This window comes from Pipistrellus kuhlii, unplaced genomic scaffold (assembly GCF_014108245.1).
Source record: "Pipistrellus kuhlii isolate mPipKuh1 unplaced genomic scaffold, mPipKuh1.p scaffold_m20_p_15, whole genome shotgun sequence".
In the NCBI taxonomy this organism is placed as follows: Eukaryota; Metazoa; Chordata; class Mammalia; order Chiroptera; family Vespertilionidae; genus Pipistrellus; species Pipistrellus kuhlii.
Window position 1 is genome coordinate 42,406,758 of NW_023425460.1, and position 26,899 is coordinate 42,433,656.

Below are 26,899 nucleotides of genomic sequence, written 5' to 3' on the forward strand. Positions count from 1 at the left end.
GATTATGATAAGGTGACCAGACTTCCCCCTTTTGGCGGGACTGTCCCGATTTTTAACAATTTGTCCCGTGTCCCGTGGTGTTTTAAAAAATCTTTCCAGCCAAGACCGGTTTTGCTCAGTTGATAGAGTGCCGGCCTGAGGACTGAAAGGTCCCAGGTTCGATTCCGATCAAAGGCATGGTTGTGGGCACATCCCCAGTAGGGGGTGTGCAGGAGGCAGCTGATTGATGTTCTCTCTCATTGATATTTCTAACTCTCTCTCTTCCTTTCTCTCTGTAAAAAAATCAATAAAATATATATATATTTTAAAATCTTTCCAAAAATCAGGACTTTTTTAAAATGCCGTAGGACGCGGGACAAATTGTTAAAAAGCGGGACTGTTCCGCCAAAAGTGGGATGTCTGGTCACCTTAGATTAGGGGTGTCGAACTCCATCAGAGAAGGGGCCAAAATCTAAAATCCAGCCTAAATCGCGGGCCGAATGGTTTACTGAACAGTCATAAACTGTCATTGTGATGGAAACGCAGCGGAGTGCAGTGATGACAGCGTGGTGAGGGCCACATTGCAAGGCCTGGCGGAACGGATTTGGCCCGAGGGCCTTGTGTTTGACACATGTGGGACTATGACCAAGGTGGGACTCAGTTCCATGGGCTTTGGGAGATTATGACCAAGGTGGGACTCAGTTCCATGGGCTTTGGGAGACTTCCCAGCCAAGATGAGTGGACATGTCAGGTGGTAGGTTTGTTAGAAACTTGATTGCCTATCAGTCTGGGTGTCAGCCCAGAACCAACGTGATATCCTCCTAGTGCTGGAGTCAGGCCCAAATCCCACCACCCCAAACACTCTCTGGGTCGGATTATACTGCTTGAATCAGAAGCAAAGAGCTAACAGGAAATTCTTTGGGATTTTGAGTTACTGGCTGGCCAAGGTGGGCTCCTACCTGGTCTCTGTCCTTCCATGCTTCCAACCACTTCCCACCATAATGGACAGCAGAAGCTTGGCCTTTATAAAAGATTCATCCAGTGTTGGCTCTTATAGTTATTACTTGTTACACCTTGTCCGTTTTGATGACTGTTCTAGGAGAGACCATGGTAGGGCTTGGCAGACTTTTACTTCCAGGAGGCCAGTATGCAGGTGCCACCAACGATGCGTGAGACGACACTCTGAATGTCTAGTCCTGTGGTTGGCAAACTCATTAGTCAATGGAGCCAAAACCCAACAGTACAACGATTGAAATGTCTTTTGAGAGCCACATTTTTTAAACTTAAACTTCTTCTAACACCTCTTCTTCAAAATAGACTCGCCCAGGCCGTGGTATTTTGTGGAAGAGCCACACTCAAGGGGCCAAAAAGCTGCATGTGGCTTGTGAGCCCCAAGTTTGCCGACCAAGGGTCTGGCCTCAAGTGAAAAATGCAAGACTTTCCCACTTCTTTCCAGATTCTCTAATAGTTCCTGCCACCCGGTCAAAAAAGAAACTGTTTGGAAAAAATCAGGCCACAATTATCCCAGAGAGAAAATATGTTTTGAGTCAAGTAAGGCCTTTGCTAAGTGACATTAATTATACTCATTTGGGTTTGACATTATTAATTAACCCTCTCAGCTGTCTGTAGGGTAGCCTCTTATTAAAACAATATGATTAAAACAAAATAAAGAATATTACTACCACCTAAATGGGAACATCATTTTAAGCTTATAATCTCATTTGATAACACGCTTTGATTCCATTGTCTATTATGGTAAAATATTCATAACATAAAATTTACCATAGTTACAATTTTGAAGTGTACAATTCAGTGGCATTAAGTGCATTCACAACACTACCAGCATCATCACTATACATATCCAGAACGCTTTCATCATCCCAGACAGAAACTCTGTGGGGAGCCGGCACGGCCACGGCATACTCAGTTCCAGGGCGCCTTATGTGCCGCCAGCTCAGCCAGGTTGAGTGACCCTGAGAGGGGGCGGTGAAGGATTGAGAAAAGACAGACAAGAGAATGAAAGCTGGGACTCGATGAGACACTGTTTCACTGATGGGGACCCAGTAGCGTCATGGGCTACAAGCCCTGTCTTTATTTTATAGCCAGATGCCAAGAGGCAAAGTAAGGGCGTGGTCAAGATGTTTATGACATTCTCATGGGTTTCAATCCTACTCAATCACATGCACCTGATCACGCTCTTTGCTTGCAGCCTCTATCACTCAGGCACCTGGGGCCACGTGTTCGGACCACAGGTTCAAGCTCCCAATCACAGCTGTTGGCTATCATTGTGCTGGGAGTCTCTGCCCTCCTCGCTGGGACTTGCACGGGACCACGAGAGGACTGTGCTCTCTCATCAGTCCGAGGCTTGAACCTGTGCAAACTCTGTAGCCGCGTCCCACACTCTACACCACATGTGTCAAACACAAGGCCCTCGGGCCAAATCCTTCCCGCCAGGCCTTGCAATGTGGCCCGCACCGCGCTGTCATCACTGCACTCCGCTGCGTTTCCATCACAATGACAGTTTATGACTGTTCAGTAAACCATTCGGCCCGCGATTTAGGCTGGATTTTAGATTTTGGCCCCTTCTCTGATTGAGTTCGACACCCCTACTACACCCATTAAAAATAACCCACAATCTTTTTTCTCCACAGACCCCTGAAAATTCGAATCTGCTTTCTGTTTCTGTGAAGTTGAATGTTCTAGGTTCCTCATGTAAATGGAATCATACGGTATCTGTCCTTTTGATGCTGGTTTCTTTAACTTAAGCATACTGTCTTCAAGGTTCATCTGCGTTGTAACCTGCATCAGGTTACATTCCTTTTCAAGACTGAATAATATTCCTTTGTTATGTGTGAATACACACTTCATTTTGTGTATTCATTCATTTGTCGATGGGCATTAGGATTGCTTCCACTTTGGGGTATTGTGACTAGACTGTCTCCATTGACAGTCTTATTCTTATTTGACAAATGTGGGTAAGTGATCCCCCTCGTCTCAGGGGAAGGTGGAGCCCTGTTTTCTGCTCTGATTGCAGGTCAGTATGGCCTGGAGAGTTAGAAAGAAAAAGAAAAAAAAAAAAAAAAAAAAACCACTCCAGTCCATCGGAATGTTAGTTATCCTGGATGGAGCAGCTAATTTAATTTTATTTAAAAAAATATATATTTTTTATTGATTTTTTTACAGAAAGGGATAGAGAGTTAGAAACATCGATCAGCTGCCTCCTGCACACCCGCTACTGGGGATGTGCCTGTAACCAAGGTACATGCCCTTGACTGGAATCGAACCTGGGACCCTTCAGTCTGTAGGCCGACACTCTGTCCACTGAGCCAAACCCGTTAGGGCTGGATGGAGCAGTTTAAAGAACTTCCAGGTGACTCTTCCCTGCAGCTGGAACCCAGGGCCTGGAGCCCATATGGTTGCTTCTCGGGCTGGGCCCCTCTGACCACTTGCAGGCTCCCTTTGGTTCTCCTCTCTCTTTTTTAAAGCCACCACCACAGGAAGCAGATCAACATGGACACCCCCTTTGTATCTTTTTAGCCCAAGATTTGAAGCAGGAAAAATAAAGATTTTTTTAAATTCAAGCTAAAAAAAAAAAAAAAAGCTTCCCTCAGTACCACGAAGCCCAATGCTGTTGTGTTGGCTAAACACATGGATCCATTTGTTTCTTGCATTTTAATCATCTCGTTTTAATAACAGGCCACAATACAAGCCATTGTGCGGGCTGATTCAGCTCCATTTCAGAAGTCTTGTTCTGTCCCCCGAAGCTTGCTGTTCTGTCTCGCTCAATGCGCATGCATTAAAATGCTAATAATTAAACTGTTACCATTGACTAATGAACTCTGCCAGTGGTAAATGATGGTCTTGTTAGATTCGCCGCCCAGCAAGCCTCCTTTTGTGCTGAGAAAGTTAAAGGTTAAAGCGCTCTTGAAGCCAGTGAGTGGGTCTAGAAGCAATTACAATTTTCCCTTGAAACGAATAGTTAGGACAATAATGTTTCAATTCCAGCCCAGTTAAGAGTAAAAAGAAAAAATGGGGTGGGAGGGAAAGGGGGTGTCCACAAAGGGTAACTCTGAGCTCTATTGATGGAGAAGGCTGGGAGCTTGCTTTACCCCCCAAAATGTGATTATTCAGACTAAAGCCTTCTTCGTCTAAACACCCTCCTCAGTCTTACAACCTCTCTCCCAAGCGTGCATATGGAAATGGTGATTTTTCAGGACATTATTTGGAGCGGAATGGTTACACGAGGTGGGAAACGTTGCTCCAAATGTCTGCATGTTTTGGGGGAAGTTGCTTCATCTCTCTGGACCCCTTTTTTCTCGTTTTTAAGAACAGGGCGATAATAACGGCTCCTGTGGGGACCAGAGAAAGTCTTCAAGGTTCCAGGCGGAAGCCTGGCTCCCAGGTACTCAGTTCACGTGGTTGGTGGGAGTGGATTCCAACTCCCAATCTCAGGGTGAGCACATGACCAGGCCTGGCCAATCAGCACATCGCATTTTTCTGGGGCCCACGCGGAACCAGCCCAGGCAAGGGCTGTGGCCAGAGATCTCTGGAAAGCCGAGCTCCCCTGACAGTGGACTTGGCCCAGAAGATGAAAGCCCTGAGTGACCGGGCCACTCTATGCAGAAGGCCTAGCCACCAACCGCTGAGGAGGGGAGGTGGGCTCCTGGGAGCTGGATCCAGCCTTGCTCCAGGATTTTTCAATAACATGGGCTGAGAGCGCCCTGTGTTCTCCCCGGAAGCCAGCTGGAGTTGAGTTTCTGTGGCCAGCCAGGGTTTATTTTCTCGGGGCTGAGGGAGGACCTTAACACAGAGACCCATTCCTGCCTCCTTTTGCGTCCTCTCTGGTGGCTTCAGAGTGAACTGAGCTCACTGGCCACCAGCTGGCAGCCGCTTTCTGCTGAGACCCCTGGGCTCCTGCTTCTGTTCATTCTTGGGGAAGAAACAAGCGAAAAGAGAGAGATAGGGAGTGAACTTTCCAGTATCCAGTGTTAGCAGGAACTCAATGAATGTTACATGAAGGAATGCATGGATGGATGGATGGACGAAAAGGTGTTGTCATGGGGATATTTGGAATAGGATGGAGGCTGAGGGCAGCCTTGTACCCACCTAGAAGAGCAGTGGGCCTTGAGAGTGTGGGTACCTCACCCTGACATTTGCCCACTGTGCATGGGGAAGGCTTTGGGAGGATGAAGTGGGCTCAGGAGGCACCTAGAGGACTCTGAGTCTCCTCCACTCCTCACCGCCCCACTGGGGTGAAAGGTTACCAAACCGGATCCCAGAGCCAATGGGTCAATGAAGGCCTCAGACCCGGTGACCACAAGAATTCTTCTTCCTGGGTCCACTCAAGTGCAACCAAGGCTCAACTGGAGGCTGAAGTCAAAGTTAATAAGAAAGCCACACTGTGTTCCTAATGAATTTTTAAAATCAATTATGAAACAGTCTCATTGATCATTTGTTAACATCCTGAAACCTTTACAAGTTAATTTTATTAAAAAAAAAAAACCCTCTCACAGTCTGTTAACTCCATAAATGCGTTTTAAATTTGTTTTTGAAGCCAACAATAAGCCGTGTGTGTGTGTGTGTGTGTGTGTGTGTGTGAGAGAGAGAGAGAGAGAGAGAGAGAGAGAGAGAGAGAGAGAGAGAGAGAGAGAGAGAAACAGAGAGAGAGTGTGTGCACCTGCCTGGCAATTCTGAAACAAGCTGCTCTGCATCTGAACGGGGTTCACCTGCCAGGTCAGTCAATGTCACTGCCGGGCCTCCTGTCCAGGTGAGTGGCAGCCCTGAGGCAGTTGCCCAGTGTGCCTGACTGTCCTGGGCCTGCAGGATGGCACCTCCAGAGAAACTGCTTGGAAGTGTCATCCAGCTCAGTGGCAGCTCTTCTCAGGGGCTGGGCTAGTGGCCAATGACTGTGGCAAGCCACCCAGAGTGACAGGGACCGTGTGAACCCAGCCACCCAGAAGCCCAGCGGGCAAAGGGAGCCAGGAGTCAGAGCTGTGAGGCCTCGCCGCTCAGGGACACCGAGGGACAGAGAGGCCAGCAATGGCTTACCAACAGCGAAGTGTGTTCTCTTTTACACCAAGGACTGGGGAGCAAAGGGATAGGAGGGACCTCAGCAAGGCCCACGAGGTAGACTGCCCAGCCCTTGTAGCTTCGGCCAAGTTCGTCCTTGAGTTCTGTTTGGGCCCCTGCTTGGCAGGATGAGGCAGAGATCCTGGAGAGAGGCCGGGATGGCCACACCAACTGGGGAATTCGGAGCGGCCCCCTTTGGCTCTATTTTCAATCTTGTTTTGTGCCCGCACCTTGGCCCATCATATCTGATACATTATTTGGCCATTCTTCCATGGAAGGGAATTCATTTCATTTTCCATTTTTAGGCTATTAACAAACATCCTTATGTGTTTAAATTTACATCCATATCTTTAGGGAATCGTGCTTTTATTTCTATGGAACAGAATCCCAGAGGTGAGAATTCAGAGACTTTGGGATAATGTAAGGCTTAAAAAGAGAAAAAAAAAAAAAGATTAGAGAAGGAAAAATAAAATGTTGCCTGTGATATGAGCCCCGGGGGTGGAGCTTCTGAGCTTGGGATGTTGTCTATAATTTGATTTTTCTACTCTCATTCCTAAATGGTTCCAAGTATTCCTTCTGCCTCCTATGGTAGAGCAGTGGGGTCCCGCAGCTCCTCACATCCTCTCTGAGGCTAGTACAGGGGAAGACACTGAACTAGGGCCAGGGCCACCTTCCTACCTGAGAGACCTTAGAAATTCACTCAGCCTCTCTGAACACCCTCCGACTCCCCATCTGTAGAGGAACACCCAGGCCTGGTGCAGACACTGGTGGGGATCCCTGAGATGAGGTGAAGGTTGGGGAAGGGGAAGCACCGAGCCCTAGTGAGGGATGGACACTGTTAACACCAGCTTGAACTTGCTCTTGAAGGCCTTGGCAGGCGCTCAGCTACCACCCAGCCTTCCTCTCACTGAGGGCCCTGTTAGGACACCGCTTCTTCCCTTTCCTGGATGGAAAAATGACTGCAACTGAATAGAACAACCACCTTCCATTTCAGCACCAGCAAGTGAATGAGTCATGATGAGTGAGACGGAAAAACCACAAATGCTTAGGGTGTTTTAGGAAAAAAATAACTTTGGAACAGGCTGATACAATCTCTGCCCATTCATTTGGCCACGTTATTCATTAACCAGGGCCCAGGATGAGCCTGGGGGTAGCTCGAGCTGAGGGCAGGGCAGTGCCCCCACTTGCTCTGTACGCGGAATGGTAGCCGGAACAGGAATCATGTGCTGACATCTGGAGTGACCCCTCTTCCTGTGCCCGGCATGTCTGCTCTGTGCACCACTGGGTTCCTCACCTGGGAGAGAGGGTGGAGCGGATGCAGGAGGAGGCACATTTGCTTTTGTGCCAATGGAGGAATGCTTTGTTTCAGTGAGAGGCGGGGGTTGGGGGGAGAGGGCGGGGAGGGGGGTCTCATGCATTCAGCCTCATGGAAGAGGTCTTTCCATGTTTATAAAAAATAAAACTTGTGACATCACAGGCCTTCACAGAAGAACTGGGCTAGGTTTGGGGATCTTGTCTTTGCCACCAAGTTGGCTTGAAGACCTTTGTGGAGGCACTTCAGTTCTCTGGGCCTCAGTTTACCCAACTGGAAATAAGGGCCATCAGACTAGATAAATTCCAGAGCCACTCTCAGCCATGAAATGCTAAGTACTTTTTAACTAAGAAGAACATTTTTAATATAACAAAAGAAATTGTGTTTCCTGTAGAGCTGTGGTCTGCAAACTACAGCTCTTTGGCCCCTTGATTGTGGCTCTTCCACAAAATACCACGGCCTGGGCAAGTCTATTTTGAAGAAGAGGTGTTAGAAGAAGTTTAAGTTTAAAAAATTTGGCTCTCAAAAGAAATTTCAATTGTTGTACTGTTGATATTTGGCTCTGTTGACTAATGGGTTTGCCGACCACTGCTGTAGAGAAATCAGAAAATAGGGATGAGCCAAAGAAATAAAATGGAACAAAATAGCAAATCTAAAAGTACAGGACATGTGGGAAGAGATTGGGCAAAGGTCTTATACCTGTGGATGAAGACAGTGGCAGGGGGGATGGAGGGGTGGGATAAGGGCATGGGGTGGAGTGGGGAATCAGGTGGAGGGGAGCTATGGGTGAGGGGAGGAACACCTGTAATCTGAACAATAAAGATTTATTTAAAAAAATAAATCATGACATTTGTAAACTGAAAAAAATAAAAGTACAGGACTGAAAACAAAAATTGAAGAACAAATTCAATTTGATTATCATATTACTGAGCAGGAAACACAATAAACCAACTCACGTACATACTCGTAGGCTTTTAAAAATGGGTATACCTATCTTGTAATATATATGAGTAAAACGTGTACTTCTAATAAACAAGGGATCGCTCTAGACATACATTAGACTTTGCCACAAGCTCATGTGTAATTAGCATGACACATGAGTGTGTTTTCCTGTACACAACACCCACATCATTGAGCGTATGGTTGTTCCAAATGTTACTAATACTGGACACTTCCGGTGTTTTGCATCTTTCATTATTATAAACAATGCTATAAAGAACGTCCTGGCAATGACCCCTTTACACACATTTTACAACTATGTCCTTAAATAGAATGTTTAGAGAGGCATGAGTGGATACCATAGTTCATGGCTGGCGTGTGTTGGGAGCAGAGTAGAGGCCAACCTGAGTCTAACATGGTTTATGGGTGGACTGGGGGCGGGGGACGCGGAGGGTAGGGCAGGAGAGGAGGGATGTTTGAGCCGAAACACCGTGATTTTGGAGAAGGGTACCTCCACTGTGTGCCTACAGGCCATAGAGAAGGTGGGGGGCTGTGTGGCTGGGTAGTGAGAAGCTTCTAGAGGTTATGCTAGGCTACAGATGAGCGTATGGTTATGCTGTGGGTCTAGCATGATCCCTTGTTTACTAGAAGTACAAATTATATAGAGAAAAACTAAAAGATATGTATGCCTATTTTAAAAAAAATACGTTTTTATGGATTTCAGAGAGGTAGGAAGAGAGAGATATAGAAACATCTATGATGAGAGGGAATCATGGATTGGCAGCCTCCTGCACGCCCCGCAATGGGGATCGAGCCCAAACCTGGGCACGTGGCCTGATCAGGAATTGAACTGTGACCTCCTGGTTCACAGGTGATGCTCCACCCCGGCGCCATGCTGGCCGGGCAGTGTGCCTATTTCTTAAAAGCCCATGTGGTGAAAGGCCTGTGGGATGTGTCTGGACTTCCAAGTCCCCTGAGCTACAGGCTTTCCGGGGCGAGCACAGCAGAGCTCCTGGTGAGGGGGAGGTGAGTAATCCGTGCTGCCAGGAAAGCAGGAGAATGTTCTGTGATAAAGATCACCGCTCAGCTATTCCCCCAGGCATGAGCCAAGGGGTTCTCCTTCACTGGCTCTTGGAATGTCACTTCACTGCCTTCCTCATTGCGGAAGGGGAAGGATAAAAGCTGAGGTCCCAGGAGCAAGTGCTTGCAAGATGACAAGATGACGGAGATAATCTGCCCAGTGCGTTTGAGTTGCCGGTGCCCACAATGGGGCAGGAACTCTGAGAACCCAGCGGATGTTGCCTGGTGCCAGCTCTTCGGTGTGGGCTGCGCTGTGATTCAGAGGGAGCCTCTCTGTGCCCATTTCACAGATGGGTGCCCTCGGGACACAGAGGCCCCCGTGATGGGTCCGACTCTGCGTGAGAGAGCCTCGGCAGAGCAGAAACCCCATCCCTGGTTGTGCCAGCCTCGCCCCGGGAAGGCTGGAATGAGGTAACGTCTCAGAACGTCCTCTGTAAACCATAAAACATTATATGTCTATGCGAGACATGACGATGACGTATCAAGCTCAGTTAACAGCAAATTTCAAATGAAAATCTCAAGTGGCCAAGCGGTAGAATGCTAACATTTGGGTTCATTTTTCCTAACAGGACGATAAGGATTGAGAACACGCATTGAATTCTGCGGGGGGGGGGGGGGGGGGGGGGGGGATCTACGTGCTTCTAGGATGCTAACCTCACAAACACCCTGTGATGTGGGCGCCACGATCACCCCCATCTTACAGATGAGGAAACTGGGGTACCGAAGTTTTAACATGGCACATCTACCGTCTGTCTGTCCTCAGTCTGTAGTCTGCAGTGCACTCCTAGACCAAGTAGAAGGGTACTCGTGCCCAGAAAAAGAGGATTTGGGGCCTAACCGGTTTGGCTCAGTAGACAGAGTGTTGGCCTGCAGACTCAAGGGTTCCAGGTTCGATTCTGGTCAAGGGCATGTGCTTTGGTTGAGGGCACATACCCAGTAGTGGGTATGTAGGAGGCAGCTGATCGATGTTTCTAGCTCTCTATCCCTCTCCCTTCCTTTCTGTAAAAAATTAATAAAATATACATTTTTTTTTTTTAAAAAAAAGAAGTACTTGGGCTTGACCTGGCCATGAATGTGCTGTTGGAAAGTCTGAGCCAACCCAGAGACTTTGCCCATCTGCTTTGCCAGCACAAGGCTGACCTCCCAGCTGGGGATGCTGAGATCCGAGCAGACCTGGGTCTCTCCCGGGGCAGAGAGGGTTAAGCTGACCCTTGACCCCAGGACCCTGAGACCTGTTTCTTTCGTGCCCCACATGCAGACGGCCACCTCTCCTCATTGGAAATCGTGCATTTTTATGAAGCCGGCCCAGAATTCCCAGAATTCCGTCGGGTGCACTTTGCAGACCCTAAAATGCTGTCACCATGGCAGGTTTCATTGCTTGCACCTGCTAAAACATTTGAGGCATTTGAGAGGCAGTGAAACACATTTGCTTTTCATTTTATCTGACTTTGGAAACCTTTGAAGTGTTTAATAGTGGAGCCCAGGAAAGATCCCCGCCTCTTAATCATTGACTCGCAAGGCACATTCCCGGCTGGTAGCCTGTCAAGCAGAAACTGACCCGAGCCGCGTTTTATTAAGTGTCACATGCCCAGTCACTGTTCATTAAAGGTGTTTTAAGGTTTGAATTATGTAATTTATGAGAAGAAGAAATAAAAATTCCATTGTTTTATTAATATGCAACCCAGGATCCCTCGCGCGTAACCAACTTGGAAAGCTGGGCAGAAGGACATGCGTGGTGGAAGCTGGAGGTGGCCTTCCCTGCTCCGGCCTTCCTCGGCCCCCTGGCCCTCCCTCGCCCTCCATCCCACCCGAGGCAGGAGCTGGCCAGGGGGCCGAGCTCTGGGAAGGGAGCTGTCCCAACCCGCGCTCCTGTCCTCCATCCTCCTGTCGCCCCTTCCCTGAGATCCCACGTGACAGAGCAGCCTCCGTCCCTCTCTCTTCCCGGCTCCCCGGCCTCTGTTCCAGAAAGGCCGAGACAAACAAACAGCAGGAAAACGAGTTCCCGGAGTGACCCTGAGTGGCCATGTGAGTCACAATCACTAGGAACCAATGTGCCCGCCTCTCAGGAGAGCGGGGAGGGCGAGGTGCTGGGCACCGGGCCACCTGCTCTAAGTCGATGATCTCATTGGCTCCTCCCCGTTCCTGATGGAAAGCAACGAATGTCCCAATTTATAGATGAAACCGGGGCTGCCCTTGTCCTCCCTCAGGAGCCATCCTTAGCCAGGTCAGCCTTCTCGGAATCGGGCTGCCCGCATGCCAGGAGGTGTGGATGGACTGGCCCCGGCAGGTGGGCCTCATCTGGACTGGAGGTCTCTGCAGAGGCCCAGTAGGTGCCCAGCGGGGCTCAGGGCCTTCACGAAGGATGTGTTCCTCCCACGGATTCTCTGTGCGTCGTCAGAGCATTTCCAAGTCCAAGTTCACCGGAGGCTTTGTAAGAGGATTGCTCCTGGCTGGGTGTCCCCCATGTGATACAGGGGGACCCCGCCCTCCTCAGGAAGCCCCTGTCCTCTCCAGCTTCCAAACATAGGTGAGGAGACAGCCCGCCTGCCCCATGCTAGGTCGCTTTGAAGTCCTCCAACAGCTGTTCACGTAGACAGACGGGTCATACAATAAAGCAGCAATGGGAAAAGTCCCTTTCCAAAATGGGGATGGCCCCACATACTTAGACCAAGCATGTCAAACTCAAAGGCTAACACGGGCCAAATAAACGAGGCATGAGGCCCACGGGCCTCGAGTTTGACATGCTTGACTTAGACCCCGATTAGGATTTTTCTGATTTGTTTATTAGTCCTCACCCGAGGATATTTTTCCATTGATCTTTAGGGAGAGTGGAAGAGAGAAGGAAAGAAACATCGATGTGAGAGAAACACATCGATTGGTTGCCTCCTGCATGAGCTCAGACCAGGGCCTGGGCCAGGGAGGAGCCTGCAACCAGCTACGGGTGTGCCCTTGACTGGAATTGCACCATTTGGTCTGCAGGCCGATGCTCTATCCACTGAGCCTAAACTGGCTAGGCTAGGGCTAGGCCCTGGTTAGGATTTGAAAGCTGGTGCAGCTGAAGGTATTTCTCCCCCTCCTCGGCCTCCCCCGCCCCCCACTCTCCTGTACCCCACACAGAGAGAAATCGCACACTGGAGTTTGAGCATTTTCTTAATCAAGTGACTCATGTGCTACAGGTGCAAAGTCACACCAGGCTTTCCCCCGTGGCTCGAATTTGTGAGTTTTTATTTCTGAAAGGGGATCTCAGGTGCTAAGCCTTTTTGCAGGAATGGCATGGCGGGGAGTTTTTGAGAACAGGGGCCCTTTAAAGTTGGGATGGGGGGCGGGGCATGGCCAGGGCTAAATGAACTCCCGTTTGAAAGCTCCCAGCCAGCCCCTGTTTGCAGGAGGCAAGGTGGTGGGCCAGGTTTTACAAATCGATGTCAATCATTAACCCACTTAATTTCGAATTACCAATTCAAGCGAAATTTGGATAGTGCTGGCTGTTGGCAATCTGGGCCGGCAGCGGAGCCGTGCCTTTGATCTGCCAGCCTCATTTCCATGAGCAGTAAAACCACAGGCCTCGCAGGCAGACCTCTGCAAGGCAGACCCCGCAAGGCCACAGGCCCGGGGTTCTGAAATCTCCTGGTGCCTCGGTGCCTCGAGCAGGCGAGCTCTGAGCTGCGTGTCCCAATCTGAGAGACTCCGGGTAGTTTCCAGAAAGAGTCACTAGGCACTCGTGGGTTCTGCGTGGTTTTCGCCATCCAGGTGGGCACTGGGAGCCAGAGAGGAGTCAGCTACTCCAGCCAGTCGGGGAGGCAGGGGAACGGGCAATCGGAGCCCACGTGCTTGGGCGGGAAAGAACAGGCAGCTGTGGGAGCTCTGAGGAGGAGCATCAGGGAAGCCTTCCCAGAAGAGGTGGCACCTGAGGCCTGCCGCTGGAGTAGGAGCTGGCTGGGTGATGGGCAGAAAAGCAAAGGGAAGTTCGGAAGAATCTGCTAAACCTGGGGAGGAGTTTGGAATGTCACCTGTGGAGAGCGGGCGCCATTGGTTGGTGTCTAGACTCAGGGCCAGGTGTGGAGAGGATCCGGGAGGAGCAGGAAGAGAAGCAGGACAGCTAGGCAGGTCTAAAGGGGGTGACTTCATTAACAGGGGGGGGGGGGGAGCAGTAAGAGGGTGTGTTGGGTTAAGCAGAGCCAAGCCTGGACAGATGTGTAGCCAGGGAGAGGGGAGAGATCCTGCCAGGAGACCTGGCTCTGGGACATGAACCCCCACCCCACCCCCACCCCATCCCACCCCCACCAGACCTGCTGTAGGTAGGGTCTTCCCCACATTTGTCTGAACCCCTGAGCCCTGACTTAGAGGTGGGAACTCCCGGGGCCGTATAGACAGTCACAGGGAGGAGCGGTCTGGGAGGACAGATGAGGTGCTCCTTTTTCAAGTCTGTTAAGACTTACACTGATAGAGCTGGCTGCCTTTGGAGACTGACAATGGAGAAAGAACTTTCCTCGGATTCTAGACACAGAGCAGGTGAGAGCTGGCCCAGAGCAGCCTGGCTCAGCACAGGTAGCTATGGTGGGAGCTGTGGGTGGCAGGCACCTCAGTCAACCATCAAGATGTCTTGGCCTGAGTGGTGGGGACTATTTTTTTCCCTTCATGAGGCCTGGTGAGGTAGGCAGAGGTACTCCTTATGCCCCATGAGATGCTCAGTCCTTCCTTTCCGAAAAGGCGTGCGATGTGAACATCCTCTACCCTGATTCTCCGAAAATAAGACAGTGTCTTATATTAATTCTTTCTCCCAAAGTTGCGCTAGGTCTTATTTTCAGGGGATGTCTTAGCTTTCCATGCACTAGGTCTTATTTTTGGGGAAACACGGGTAGCAATAATTGTTTTTTAAATTAATTGAACATTGGCTGTGCACTGGCTCTGGTGAGGGCCTTCCCCTACTCGCTCGTTGAGAAGTAGGCATCCTTATGCCCATTCTCACTGATGGGAACATTGAGGCTGGTTCAGAGAGAGTAAATCATAGATGCAGGGTCACACGGCTGATCCATGGAAGAGTCGAGATCTGGGGAAGCATGACAGGTGAGTGCAGCCATTGCTAAGACACGCCTTCAGGACTGTGGGGGGCCTGGGATGGGGGCTGCGATATTGTGCGGCCCTGTTGTCGTTCAGTGACATGAGCAGGCATGAGGGTTCCTGGGAGAGGCAGGTTCCCCGAGCAGGTAGGTGCTGTCCGTGGGCAATGTCCGGCTTTCCGAATCTTCTGCCTCTCCCTTCACCGGGCGGCTGGCAGGAAGGCAGGGTCCAAGGCAGGTGGATAGCATGCTCCTGATTTCCGCCCATCCTCCCCTCATTGTGTGCTGCTCAGGTGAATCCACGTGACCCTTTCCAAGGTGCTGGAGGCAATTGGTGACAGAGAGCGGGGAGCAGAGAGGAGAGGTCCAGGCCTGGCCCGCACTCTAACCGCACCCCATGCAGCCAGCGGCAAGGTAAGCGGGAGGGCCATGAGTCAGAGACACTAGGAGTTAACCGTGTAGATATGGCGTTAAGCCACTGGGGGCTCTACCTGGAGTCCTTGGGTTGTGGGGACTACAGGCAGGTAAATGTTGACCTGAGACAAAGGCTGAGAGAAATGGAGGGAAAGGATCGCTTATGATTTCATGGCAATTCTGACACCCACCATCTCCAACAATTTGACACTTAGCATCTTTTCTTTCTTTTTTTGTTAATCCTCATCCGAGTATATTTTTCCATTGATTTTTCAGAGAGTGAAAGGGAGAGGGAGACACACACAGAGAAACATCGATGTGAGAAAGAGACACATTGATTAGTTGCCTCCCACATCCACCCTAACCCGGGCTAAGGATTGAGCCTGCAACCGAGGTATGTACCCTCAACTGGAATTGAACCCAGGACCTCTACAGTCCACAGGCCGATGCTCTATCCACTGAGCCAAACCGGCTAGGGTACTTAGCATCCTTATTGATGATGCATTGTCCAAACGGACTGCTTTGCCCTGGGGGTGGCCAGGAATGGAGTGGACTCCCTCTGATTTCACCGTGAGTTTCAGGGGTGAAATGGGAGCATCTGGCCTATATTCTGTGCTGGGCCCCTGGGTGGGCACTTTGGTTATCTCACTCACCCTCCTGGTACCCTCTGGGATGCCTAAGAGGATCCAGAGTTTGTTGGGCAGAACACGGGGCTCACAGGTCCAATGTGATGGTCGGCAGGGGAGCCTAGGACTCACTTATTTCTGATTCAGGTCAAGGGGTGCCTTCTCCACGTGGCTGGGGCAGCCTAACACGAAAGAGGGGGTCTGGGCTGGTGGAGCCACTTTAGGAAATGTATCAAATGTGTGGGGGAGCAAGTTGCCATCCCTTTAGGGAATCCTGTTCTTCATAGAAGCAGTGCCTCCTTTCTAACTCCAGGACACGAGCTATTGGTATTTCCCAAATGTCCTGGGTGGAAGTTGAACCTCCTGCCCCCGAGATTTTGGCCCACAGGTGGCACTCATTCTGGGGGAACAAGGAAGCACACAGGAAGACTCTACCCGCCCCCAATGAGAGCGGGGCAGGTGCTGGCTTGCCGGGCCAGGGGGCAGGTTTAGTGCCTTGGGAAGGAGCTCCAGGTTGCCACCCAAACACTGGGGGTGGGCACAGGGGCCTGAGCCAGGTGTCCGTTCCCTGAGGCGGACAGGGGACATGATGGATGAGACAGGGTGGCGTGGCCATCCCTCCAGCTGCTCTGGCCTTTCTCAGATGACCCCGCATCGCAGCTCTCCCTAATTCAGTGACTCTCCACCTGCAGCCCACAGATGTAGTCTTGGAAAGCCATTAAATTCCAAACAACCTTTAAAAAAAAATCTTATATTATTTTAAGAATATAAAAATAATTATTTAACGTCTAAGCACATCTCTGTTGCAATAACAACCTGCTTTGTTGTCGAGGAAGCCTTCCGTGTTGCTTCGGCCCACAGCGGGGTCCAAGATAAAGTCTCCATAACCTGCGAATTATTTTTTCCTTTAAAACGAGTCCATGCACAGGTGGAGTTTGGGAAACTAAACCCTCACGTAAGATTAGACTCCCAAGCCCCAGAGATCAGAAACGGTGAGCAAATTACCGGGAGAGACCCCAGGAGCCCAGCCAGGCCCGCCGGCTGGGGGACCACGGGGATGGGAGAAAATTGTCTGCCTCCGCTGCCCAATCTGGGAGATGGAGGTCGTGACTCCTTGTCTGGCTGCCTTGCAAATGCAGCTGTGAAAAATCTCGCGAGAAGATGCATGCACAAGGATTTGGAGGCTGTACATAAGCCAGAGATGTTGGGGATTTGCATGCTTTTCTGATCCTTGGTGAGCAGGGAAGGCTTGGAGTGTCAGAGCTCAGGGCATTCAGAGCACAGCCTCCCTGGGTTCGAATCCTGCCTCCGCCTCTGGCTGTTTGCATGGACTTGAGCATCATGCTCCCCCTGTGAGGTGGGGGTAATACGAACAGTATGCGACCCTATGGGGCTGCTGTCAGAATTCAAGGAGACGATGCAGGGAAAGCACTTCAGATAGAACCCAGGCAGAAAGGACACCCAGGAAGGGCGGCTGTGCCCTGGTCTGGGCTGAGTGAGAGGTCCTCATCTGTACATCCGGGGACCAGCCTGGCCTTCAAAGAGAGAGGCGTGAGAAATAACCCGCACTCATCCAAAGTCGGCCCCTTTCGCCCTTCCACTTTTTGGCCAAATCCTTCTGGACCTGCATTTCCTCCCTTGTTAAAAGCAAGTAAAGACACCTGCCCGCTAGGTGGTGGCGTGATGGGGTTAGTCATCTCCCCAGGGCCCCAAGCACCTGGGACGGCCATGGGGGCTGTGGCATGTCCGTCCATCCTTCCTCCCGTCTCTCCCCAAGTGGGTCCAATGAACCCTGGGCAGAAGCAAACACAGCCTGGCCAGTCCACCCACAGAGAACACGAATTTCAGAGAGGCCAGCCTCACTGACTTCTGGGAGAAGGCCTGGTTTTTTGGGGGGGCGGGCCGGAGGGACTGACCCTCTGGGCCAAGGGATTTAATTCTCTGGAGGGTGCGCCAGAGAACACAGCTGGGCTGACCCGGGGCGGGCCTGCCGGGCGGGGAGAGCCGGTGGGGGCAGTGCCCGGGGGTCATTTGTCTTTGGCGGCAGGAGGCCATGACTTCCGGGCCTCCCGGGGCCGAGGACAGGGAGGGACGTCCCCTGCTCCTTCTGCTTTCTCTCAGGCGGCTTCTAAGGACATTCCAGGGCATTGTCTTTACAAGGCATCCCCGACTGTCAGTGTTCCCCGAACACAATGTATTTAATAAAAAGCCATTAGGCCTTGTAAAGCTGTCAGAAATCTAAATGACACTCGTAATAAAATCTTGTCGGTGACCTGTTCCGGTTAATCAGGTCCAGTGACATCATCACCCGCGGATCCGTCTGATACCCGGGGTGCGAGGTATATTTAGACAGCTTTATGATCCGCGCGGATTTGAGTTATTAAAATTGTACAGTTTTGCAAGGGATCGGGGATTTAATAAAGCAGCGGAGAAACTACAAAAGGAGCAATAACCTTCCCCAACGCCGGTCGGTCCTCTGGCAGGCGAGGGGGCGTGGGCTCGGGCGAGGCCCGGGGCAGCCCCGATGCCAGGCGGCTTTATGTCTCTGTCATGTGTGCATCTGGCATCTGCAAAGCCAACGCATAGATTGCATCACGCCCGATGACTTCAAGGTGGCGAATTACGCTTGCACGTAAAGATTTACGGGCTTATTCAGATTACTACGAGAAGATATTACCACCCGTTGCTTATTGCTCTAACAAGCCTCTCTGGAGCAAACATAGCCACTAGATTGTAAATATCTCTGGCCCGGCCCACCACCGGGGAAGGTTCCGGGGCTCCGGGCCTTTGAAGGCCTAATGTTCCTTTTCTTGAACTCCAAAAGCCAGGCTTCATGCAACCATCAGGATGAGACAGACGGACGGACAGACACGAACAAGGGATCTCCATTTGCTCCATCATCTATACATTTAGACGCATGGGGCCGATATCGAAAAAATGTGTTGGGAGCAGGTTAAATAAATCACACCCAGCCTCCTGGCATAAGCTGGCACAGCGTTCCCCGCTATTTCAGTCAAATTATGCCATTTGTTTCTGAAGATATTTTAATCCCACATGACCTCAAACTTCCCGTGAACCAGGGCCCGGACCCGAGGCCGCCCACGGCCTTTGCCATAAATCCGTTGTCTCCCTTCTCGGCCCTCAACCCAGGCCCATAGATCACCTCTCCCTGCATCTTGCTTCAATTACTCAATTAACTGCAGTAACGTTCTTGTAGGTTTTTGCAGATGTTGCTTTATTATCAAGGCCTCAGACGAACAGGAGAGTTCAGGAGCCGAGGTTATAGGAAGGTTGATGGGGGAGGGGCCGGGATGGGGTGCAGAGGATATTCCCAGCAACCTCTAGGGTTGAAGCCCCAGAGCGGGGCATGGCTTCCCCCCCACCCCCCCTCGCCCCCTGGTGCTGTTAAATGCCCTTCGCCTCTCTGGGAATTTGTGATGTTATCTCGCTGAGAAACTGCTTGAGAGAAGTAGGTATTCCACCTTCCGATGAGATAATGCTGTGATTAACAGATGCTTAATTGGGCCATTTATCAAGAACAGGACCTGCCTCCGAGTCAGGGGGCCACGTAAATTATTGCCCACCCTGCAGGTGTTGGACTGGCAGATCTATTACTCTTCACCGAACGGTCTTCAGAAGATTTTATATGAAAAGATGATTTATTCCCCAAAGGAATTCAATTGTGCTCTTATTTATCCAGAATGCAGCCGCGGTTCCGCCCAGCCCCTCTTCCTCCGTGCACAAAGGGGAATTGTTGAAAGCCAGCATCGCAGAGAGGGTCAGAGCCAGAAGGACACAGAAATTGAGTGGACGCAGCCACTTTACAGATGGCAGCGCTGAGGCTGGAGCAGACCGTGCCAGGTTATGCAGACACTTTCCCAATGGACAAAGGTATTTCCCTCCTTTAAAAAAAAAAAAAATTGTGGTTTGTCCAGATGATGTAATAGAATGCCTAAAAATTCCGAACAAGGCATTGCTGTGCCTTAAACTAGGGTTTCTCACCCTTTGCCTTGCTGATGTGTTGTTCTGGGGCCTGCGCTGTGCATTGTGGGAAGGTTAGCAGCATCCGGGCCTCCACCCACTCGGTGCCAGTGGCACCCCCCACAACCCCCGAGTTCGGGTAACCCAAACCGTCTCTCCAGACATTGCCCATGTCCCCAGGGAGGCACAATGGTGCCCGGGTAGGAACCACTGCTGGAAAGCATTGTCATCATCGCCAGGAGATTCATAATGTAAATTGTGGCAGCTGACTTTTATTGAGTGCAAGCAATGGCTCGATGCTTTATATGCATTCTCTCATTTAATCCTCACAATAACTCGATTATATGGATATTTGTTATGACTTCATTTTATAGGCGAGAAAGTCTAGGCGCAGGGAGGCTAAGGTTTGCCCAAGTTCATGGAGTTGGTGAGCGCCAGGGTGGGCTGCACCCTCGGGGCTGCTAACCGTACCACCGAAGGGAGGGGAGATGGGTGGGCCTGGATTGGTTAGGAAGCGCCAAGACCGTACAACTTCGTTCCCTCTTGTCCCTTGTGATGAACTTGTGTTAAGAATCTGTAGGGATGAGAGGGAGAAAAAGGCTCCATGTGGCTGGTCCATGGCATGTGCTAGTGTCTCTGCAGATCGTGACGTCCTGTCTGCCTGACGTCCAGCGGAAGCACAGGGCAGGTCCCTGATGCGGATGGAAGCGTTCAGGGTGGTAAGTACATGCAGAATGAGGGACAACTCGATACCTGCATTTCTTTTTTAATATATTTTTATTGATTTTTTACAGAGAGGAAGAGAGAGGGATGGAGAGTTAGAAACATGGATGAGAGAAACATCAGCTGCCTCTTGTACACTCCCTACTGGGGATGTGCCTGCAACCAAGGCACATGCCCTTGACCGGAATCGAACCCGGGACTTTTTAGTCCGCAGGCTGAAGCTCTATCCACTGAGCCAAACCGGTTTCGGCTCGACAATCGCATTTCTTTGAGCAAATATCTCTCCCAACGATGCTCAGCCCGGCCTTCCTCACAGGCCGATGGCTACCCCAGACCCGGGAGCTGCGGGACACCTGGGCTAGGGAACCCCCGGTGAGACAGGCCTGAGGCCTGTGGCTCTAACGGCAGATTTCGGGCCCGGAGAGAAGGTCACTGTGAAACAGTGACGCGAGGCAAGAGCGTGGCGAGACACCACCACGCCGGGGGTTAGTGGCATAGGGTCCCAAGTGCCTCCAGGAGGCTCTGGGCAAGGGGTTTGGGGGCTAAGAAAAGAATATCTTTGCATGAGTGTAAATAAAATCCACCCCTCCATCTCTGGGTATTTTAATATCAGAATTGCCCCATGGGAACAGCTGCTCCACATTTTATGGCCGAATTTTTGGATGAATTTATTTTTAGCACATCTATTACCCCTTCATCGTGGTTTCTTCCTCTATTTATTTTATCCTGTTGTGAACAGGAGATGATATATATATATATTCAAACACTCTATATGTGAGAGTAACTCATGCCGAATCCTCCTTAAAGAGGCAGGTATAAATAAGAAACCCGTGGCAATATAACAGCTTGAATGGCCAGGTTTCTCTATGGAATCTAGAGGATTGATCATCACTGTAGAACTTCCTCCTTTTTGGAAAAAGAAAATCCACTTTACCCACCTTCACACCAGCATTTCCAAGGGCTGTTTGCGTGCTGCTGTCAGGGCCAGACGCAGGCGGGGCTGCGAGGCCATTGACTGACTTACATCCACCTGCTTTGTGTTTTTCATCCCAACAAAACTCCCTGTCTGTCAAGCAAGGCTGCACGGAAAACCACGGCCAACTCCGAAGCATGTTTCCAAACTCAGGCCCTGTCCTCTGCTCTTATCTCATCACTGGCGGTAAGTTTCTACCCAAGAAGTAAGCAGAGAGGATGTGCAGGGAAAGTGAATTTTCAGACGAATTCTAGTGGGTTCCGGAATGTAGGAAGGTGATAGGCAACAGTGGGGAGAGATGGATAGAGAGAGGGGGAGGGTTTCTGCCCCGGGGGGGGGGGGTGCATATTCCTCCTCCATGGAGGAGGGTGCTGGCGTGTGTGCCATGGTAACCTGTGCCATGGGTAACTCCCTTACCTATGACTATCCTGAGAACTTCATAAGGTATTCAGTCCACAAGGAACCCAGAGATAGTTCAAGCTCAGAGAGATTAAGCACTTGTTCAAGGCCATTTGATCATCAAATGACCAAGTTTGAATTTGAGCCTTGACCTGTCTGACCCCAAACACAGCCTTTCTCCCTGTTTTGCCACTGGATGAAGCAATCCCGAGCCTCCTGGGGGCCAGGCTGTCCCCGGGACCATGGGCGTGGAGAAAAGACACCCCCGTGGGCTGTATGGGAGGCCCGGGGCCCTTTCCCGGCATCTGGGGCCATGGGTGGGGATCCTCCAGGACAGCCCTTCCTTGAAGCTGCCTGAGGCTGGCAGGGCTTGCTCTGCCCCCCTTTTTCAATATATTGTTACTGGTTTCGGAGAGGGAGAAATAGAAACATCAATGAAAGAGAATCAATGATCGGCTGCCTCCTGCACACCCCCTTTTGGGGATCGAGCCCATAACCTGGGCATGTGCCCTTGACTGGATTCAAACCTGGGACCCTTCAGTCCGCAGGCTGATGCTCTATCCACTGACGCTCTACCCACTGAGCCAAACCAGCCAGGGTTGCCCTTCCCTTTCATCGGTGCTATGACACTCATTTCTCTCTGCAACACGGGGTCCCGCCCTAGTCTCTGGCCGGGCAGCCGGCTTGCTGCCCCTTGCAGCCCCCGCCCCAGGCCACCGTCGCCTGGGTAAATGGTGCTGACACCGTGGACGGCTCCAGGCCTCAGCTGTGATGGGTGTGGAGGGACCTGCTAAGTTGCTCCCGACAACTGTGTGACTTGTTCCATCTCCAGGCCCAGCCTGAAGCCACCGGCTCCCAGCACACCTCCGCACTCACGGGCGAGGAGAGAAAGGCAATCATGTCAGATGCTGAGAGGTGAGAACTGCCTGCCTGCTCCCCCTGCTCGCCGCCCCCCCACACCCGGCCTCCCGAGGAGACAGTGCTCTCAGGTTTGGGGGCCACGCTGGTGGCTCAGCTCCCTGGGGGAGGGGGCGTAGGTGATGGTGACCCTTCCCAAAGGGGGTGAGTGTCTAAAGCTGCCCCCCTCTTGGGAGAGGGAGGGTGTTTGTTTTAAGGGAATTTTGGGGGGCTTGGGCTATGGTTAAAATCCTGCTGGAACACAACCCGAGTTGATTGGGAGTAAAAGCTATAATGGGGGCTGAGGCTCATGTGATTTGGGGGGTCTCCTCTGAGCAGACAGCAAGCACATCCTGGGTTTCAGGGTAGACCTGATACCTGGGCCCCAGCAACGTTGGTGGTCACGCTCATTCATTCATTCATTCATTCATCACCAAATCATCCCCCAGCACCTGCTGCCTGAGCCCCATGCACCTGCCCCCTGTGAGGTGTCTGCCTGTGGCTGCTGATGTGAGCACGAATCAGATATTCCCACAGATCACTGTCTGAGGGGGACCGGGACGAGGCCAGGAAGGACGAGGAAAGGTGCAGTGGGGGTGAGATGGGACCCCGCTTGGGCTGGGCAGGAGGCGGTGGCCTCTCTGAGGAGGGGAGCTGAGTTCCTCGGAACTGGAGTGGGGGCACATGGTTAGGAGGAAGGAAGAACACGAGTGAGAAAGCAGGAATGGGAGAGAACCTGCTTCGTTTGAGGGTCGGGAGGGAGGCCGGAATGAAGGGAGGTGAGCAGCCACGGAAGCAGAGTGGCCTCCAGGTCCTCCAAGCCCATTTCACGGATGGGAAAACCAACCCCGGAGGGCCGGGCTGGGAGGGGAAGTGGGTTTGGGAATGAACCCAGCCCCAGCGGGAGCCTGGGGCGGCTGAGTCCTCGGTGTTGGGTGCAGGCAGCGCTTCCACTCGGCTGCCTCGGCCTCTCTCCCCAAGCCCGGCTGATAATTGCTCATTATGTGCTTAATCTGGGCACAGCCGGCCTGGCAGCGGGAATTAGATCACATCAAAGCGAGCACTTCAAAGGGGCAGAAAGCTGGCCTCCGGGTAATTAGCAGAGGGCCTTTCTCTCCTGCCCGGACAGTTGGAAGGGTTCCGGGCGAGGTCCAATGGTACCAAGTGAAGCTCAGAGGTGTCAGCTCTGCTGAACTTGGACAGGCAAGGCCCGTGTCTGTCTCTCTCTTATAAACTGTTCGGCTGCCTGCCTGGCCCAGATGTCCTGATCAATTGATGTCCCCAGCTTCCCTGGAACCTGTGTACCCTCTCTTTAGACTGCCGTGTTCTTCTCTTGGCATGAGATGGAAGAAGACACACACACACACACACACACACACACATGCACGCACGCACACACACATATGCACGTTCATCACCATCGGGACCCAGAAATCAAAGCTGAAAGAAGGTGACCCAATCTTGCTTGTGCCTAGAGATGCTGGGACCTATGTTACCTTGACTCGGTTTCCCTAGTTGCCCACACGGGGAAGCCCCAGGTGTCAGCCCTGCCCTGGAAAGTACTGGTTTCACCCATCGAAGTAGAAATGAGGGGGTGGGGGCAGATACAGACCTGAGAACATCAAAGGAAACCTTGGTCGCTGAGCGAGACCCGCCTTCTCCCTCGCCCGCGGGAGGGGCAGGCAAGGTGATGTGATGTCTAGAATCCCATTTGCAGGCGCCTCGCACACAGCCAGGTACCCCACCGGCACAGCGTGGATGTGCAGGAAGTGCTAAGAGGCGTTATAATGGAGTCCGGGGCCGCTTCTCCACGGCCTGTGGGGCACTCGGGCTAACAGGCCTGAACGGGGATCATATATGAGAAGAAACGGTGCTGAACTGGCCAGCGGGGCACCAAAACCCTCCGCGCCTCTGGCCGGGCAAGCGAGGATTCGAGGCTGCTTGGTGCAGGGAAAAGCGAGTGGTTCCTCAGTCCTGCTGTAATAAAAACGACCACGTTTCACTGGCTTGAGAGTTTGGAAAAGGATTAATCTTACCCATCTCTTACCCATATTTAAGTAACGGGTATCTTAAGTTACTAAAGTGGCAGAACTCTGCTCTCCCCCCGCCCCTGCCTCCAAACCCCCGCACCTCTCCATGGCCCAGTGGTTGAGCATTGACCTATGAACCAGGAGGTCACAGTTCAATTCCCAATCGAGGTTGTAGCCTTGATCCCAGTAGGGGCCATGCATGAGGCAGCCGATCAATGATTCTCTGCCATCATTGATGTTTTTCTCTCCCTCTCCCTCCTCCCTCTGAAATCCATAAAAACATATTAAAAAAAAAAGTGGCAGAACTCTGAGCCAAATAAGGAAGGCGTGCTGAGATATTGAACAAAATCCATCAGACAGGGGAAGAGGGGGTCGGGGTAAACAGGGCATTGTTTTTGGTGGAAATAAACCATCTCCGGTTGATCCTTGAACAACACGGGCTTGAACTGAGTTTGAACTGCTTGAGTCCCCTTACATGCGGGTGTTTTTCAACTGACCCATGCAGTTCAATTGGCTGCAGTTCAGGAGTCAACTGAAAATCGAAAGCCAGGTATGTGGGGGCCTGATAAGTTATAAGAGAAATCTGTACTCTGCAATTGGTTGGCACCCTAAGCCCATTATACTAGTAGTTGCTGATAATGCAGACTTTGGCCTAATTTTGTCTTTATAGTTTTTGGGAGTGGAACTTTCTTACATCAGTGATATTGCCAAGATTGGGAAATCAGTGATTTAGTAGACACTTCAAGAGGTGGTAGTGTGGGCATTATCACACAAAGGAGTTCCTGTACCCAGAAACAAGCCCAGACACTACTGCTCCTAAAATGATTTCATTCAAGGCTAACTCTAATGTCCCTTTAGGAATCTCTGCCCTGGTTTCAGGCTCTCTGTCCTACACTTGGCCCTGTCCTCGCATGCCCTGGCCACCTCCCGTGATTCTAGAGCCCGTGCTGAAGACATGGGCCCCTAACATGACCTCACAGTGTACCCACCGCCTTGCTGATCCTCAGATGTGAATATACCGGGTACCTGCTCAGTGTTCCCTCAGTTTGTGTGTTAGCTCTGTCAGAAACCACAAAGAGCACTTCTGGGAATGGTGTGGCCTCATGGAGACATTAGGCCAGGGTTTGAGCCTGTCACTGACCAGGTGGCTGAACTTGGGCAGGTCAGGCTCAATGTCATTGTCTCCAGAATGGGCATAGGTAGAGTATGTGGCTGAGTTTGGTGCGAAGCCATCTGGTCTGAGGATGTTCCCATGACCCTTTGCCTCCTCCACGTATGAGCACTGAGCTCTTTATCTACACGCCTTTCTCCCTCTCCAGCTCAGCTCCTAAGGACAAGATCTTCTCTGTCTTGGAGCCAAGTGTCTGGCACATAGTAGGTGCTCAGTAAATGCTTAGCAAATGGACAAGTGCCAGACATCCCACTGCATCTGGAATTAGTCTACCTTGAAAAGTAGAAGCATACACAGATGAATGGGTACAACCAAGACTGACTAAATAATTTGGAAAATAAAAATGTGGGGCTAGTTATTCAAAAATAATTAAGAATTTGAAGACAGAAATGACAGAGCTCAGAGACAAGTGCACGGCCCTTCTGAGCACGGGGCCCTATGCACGGGGCCCTGTGCACGGGCATGGCTCGCATGCTGATAAGACTGCCCTGACACGGTGAACTTTGTCACGAGTGGCGCGTATCAGTCTGCTTGGGCTGCCACAGCAAAGTCCCAGGACAGTGCCCCTTACACAAGGACATGGGTGTTCTTACAGTTCTGGAGGTCGGAGGTCCAAGGTCACCTGTCTCCCGAGGCCTCTCTCCTTGGCTTGCAGATGACCATCTTCTCCCCGTGTCTTCACATCCTCTTCTTTCCATGTGTCTGGTCCTCACCTAACAAGGACGCCAGTGAGAATGGATTAGGGCCTGTTTTAATGACTTCCTTTTAACTTGATCACCCCTTTAAAGACCCTGTCTATAGGTAGGTCCATTTTCTGAGGTACTTGGGTTAGGACTTCAATATATGGATTTGGGGAGGCACAATTCAGTCTGTAATAAGCACCATCAAATATAGATGTTGTACAGGTCATCATTCCGAGCTTGGCTTCCCCCACATGTACTGCAACCCTACCCTGTAAAGATTTGTACCAAGAAACTAGAAACAGAAAGGATAGATGCACCCCTATGTTCATAGCAGCACATTTTGCCATAGCTAAGATTTGGAAACAGCCTAAGTGCCCATCAGCTGATGAGTGGATTAAAAACCTGTGGTATATCTACACAATGGAATACTACACTGCTGTAAAAAAGGAGTTATTACCATTTGCAACAGCGTGCTGTTGGACACTGAGGGAAATAAGCCAGAGAAAGATAAATATCACATGATCTCACTCATTTGTGGAATATAATAAACAAAACTGATGAACAAA

The 26,899-nt window shown here is 51.1% G+C and overlaps 1 long non-coding RNA gene across 1 annotated transcript; it reads left to right on the forward strand.

Annotated features, from left to right (window-relative positions):
* Positions 1–11,563: 11,563 nt before the first annotated feature.
* Positions 11,564–20,199, forward strand: LOC118718993. Its single transcript, XR_004988013.2, has 3 exons — positions 11,564–11,906; positions 19,177–19,367; positions 20,100–20,199. It is a non-coding gene; the product is annotated as an uncharacterized LOC118718993 (long non-coding RNA).
* Positions 20,200–26,899: the final 6,700 nt, after the last annotated feature.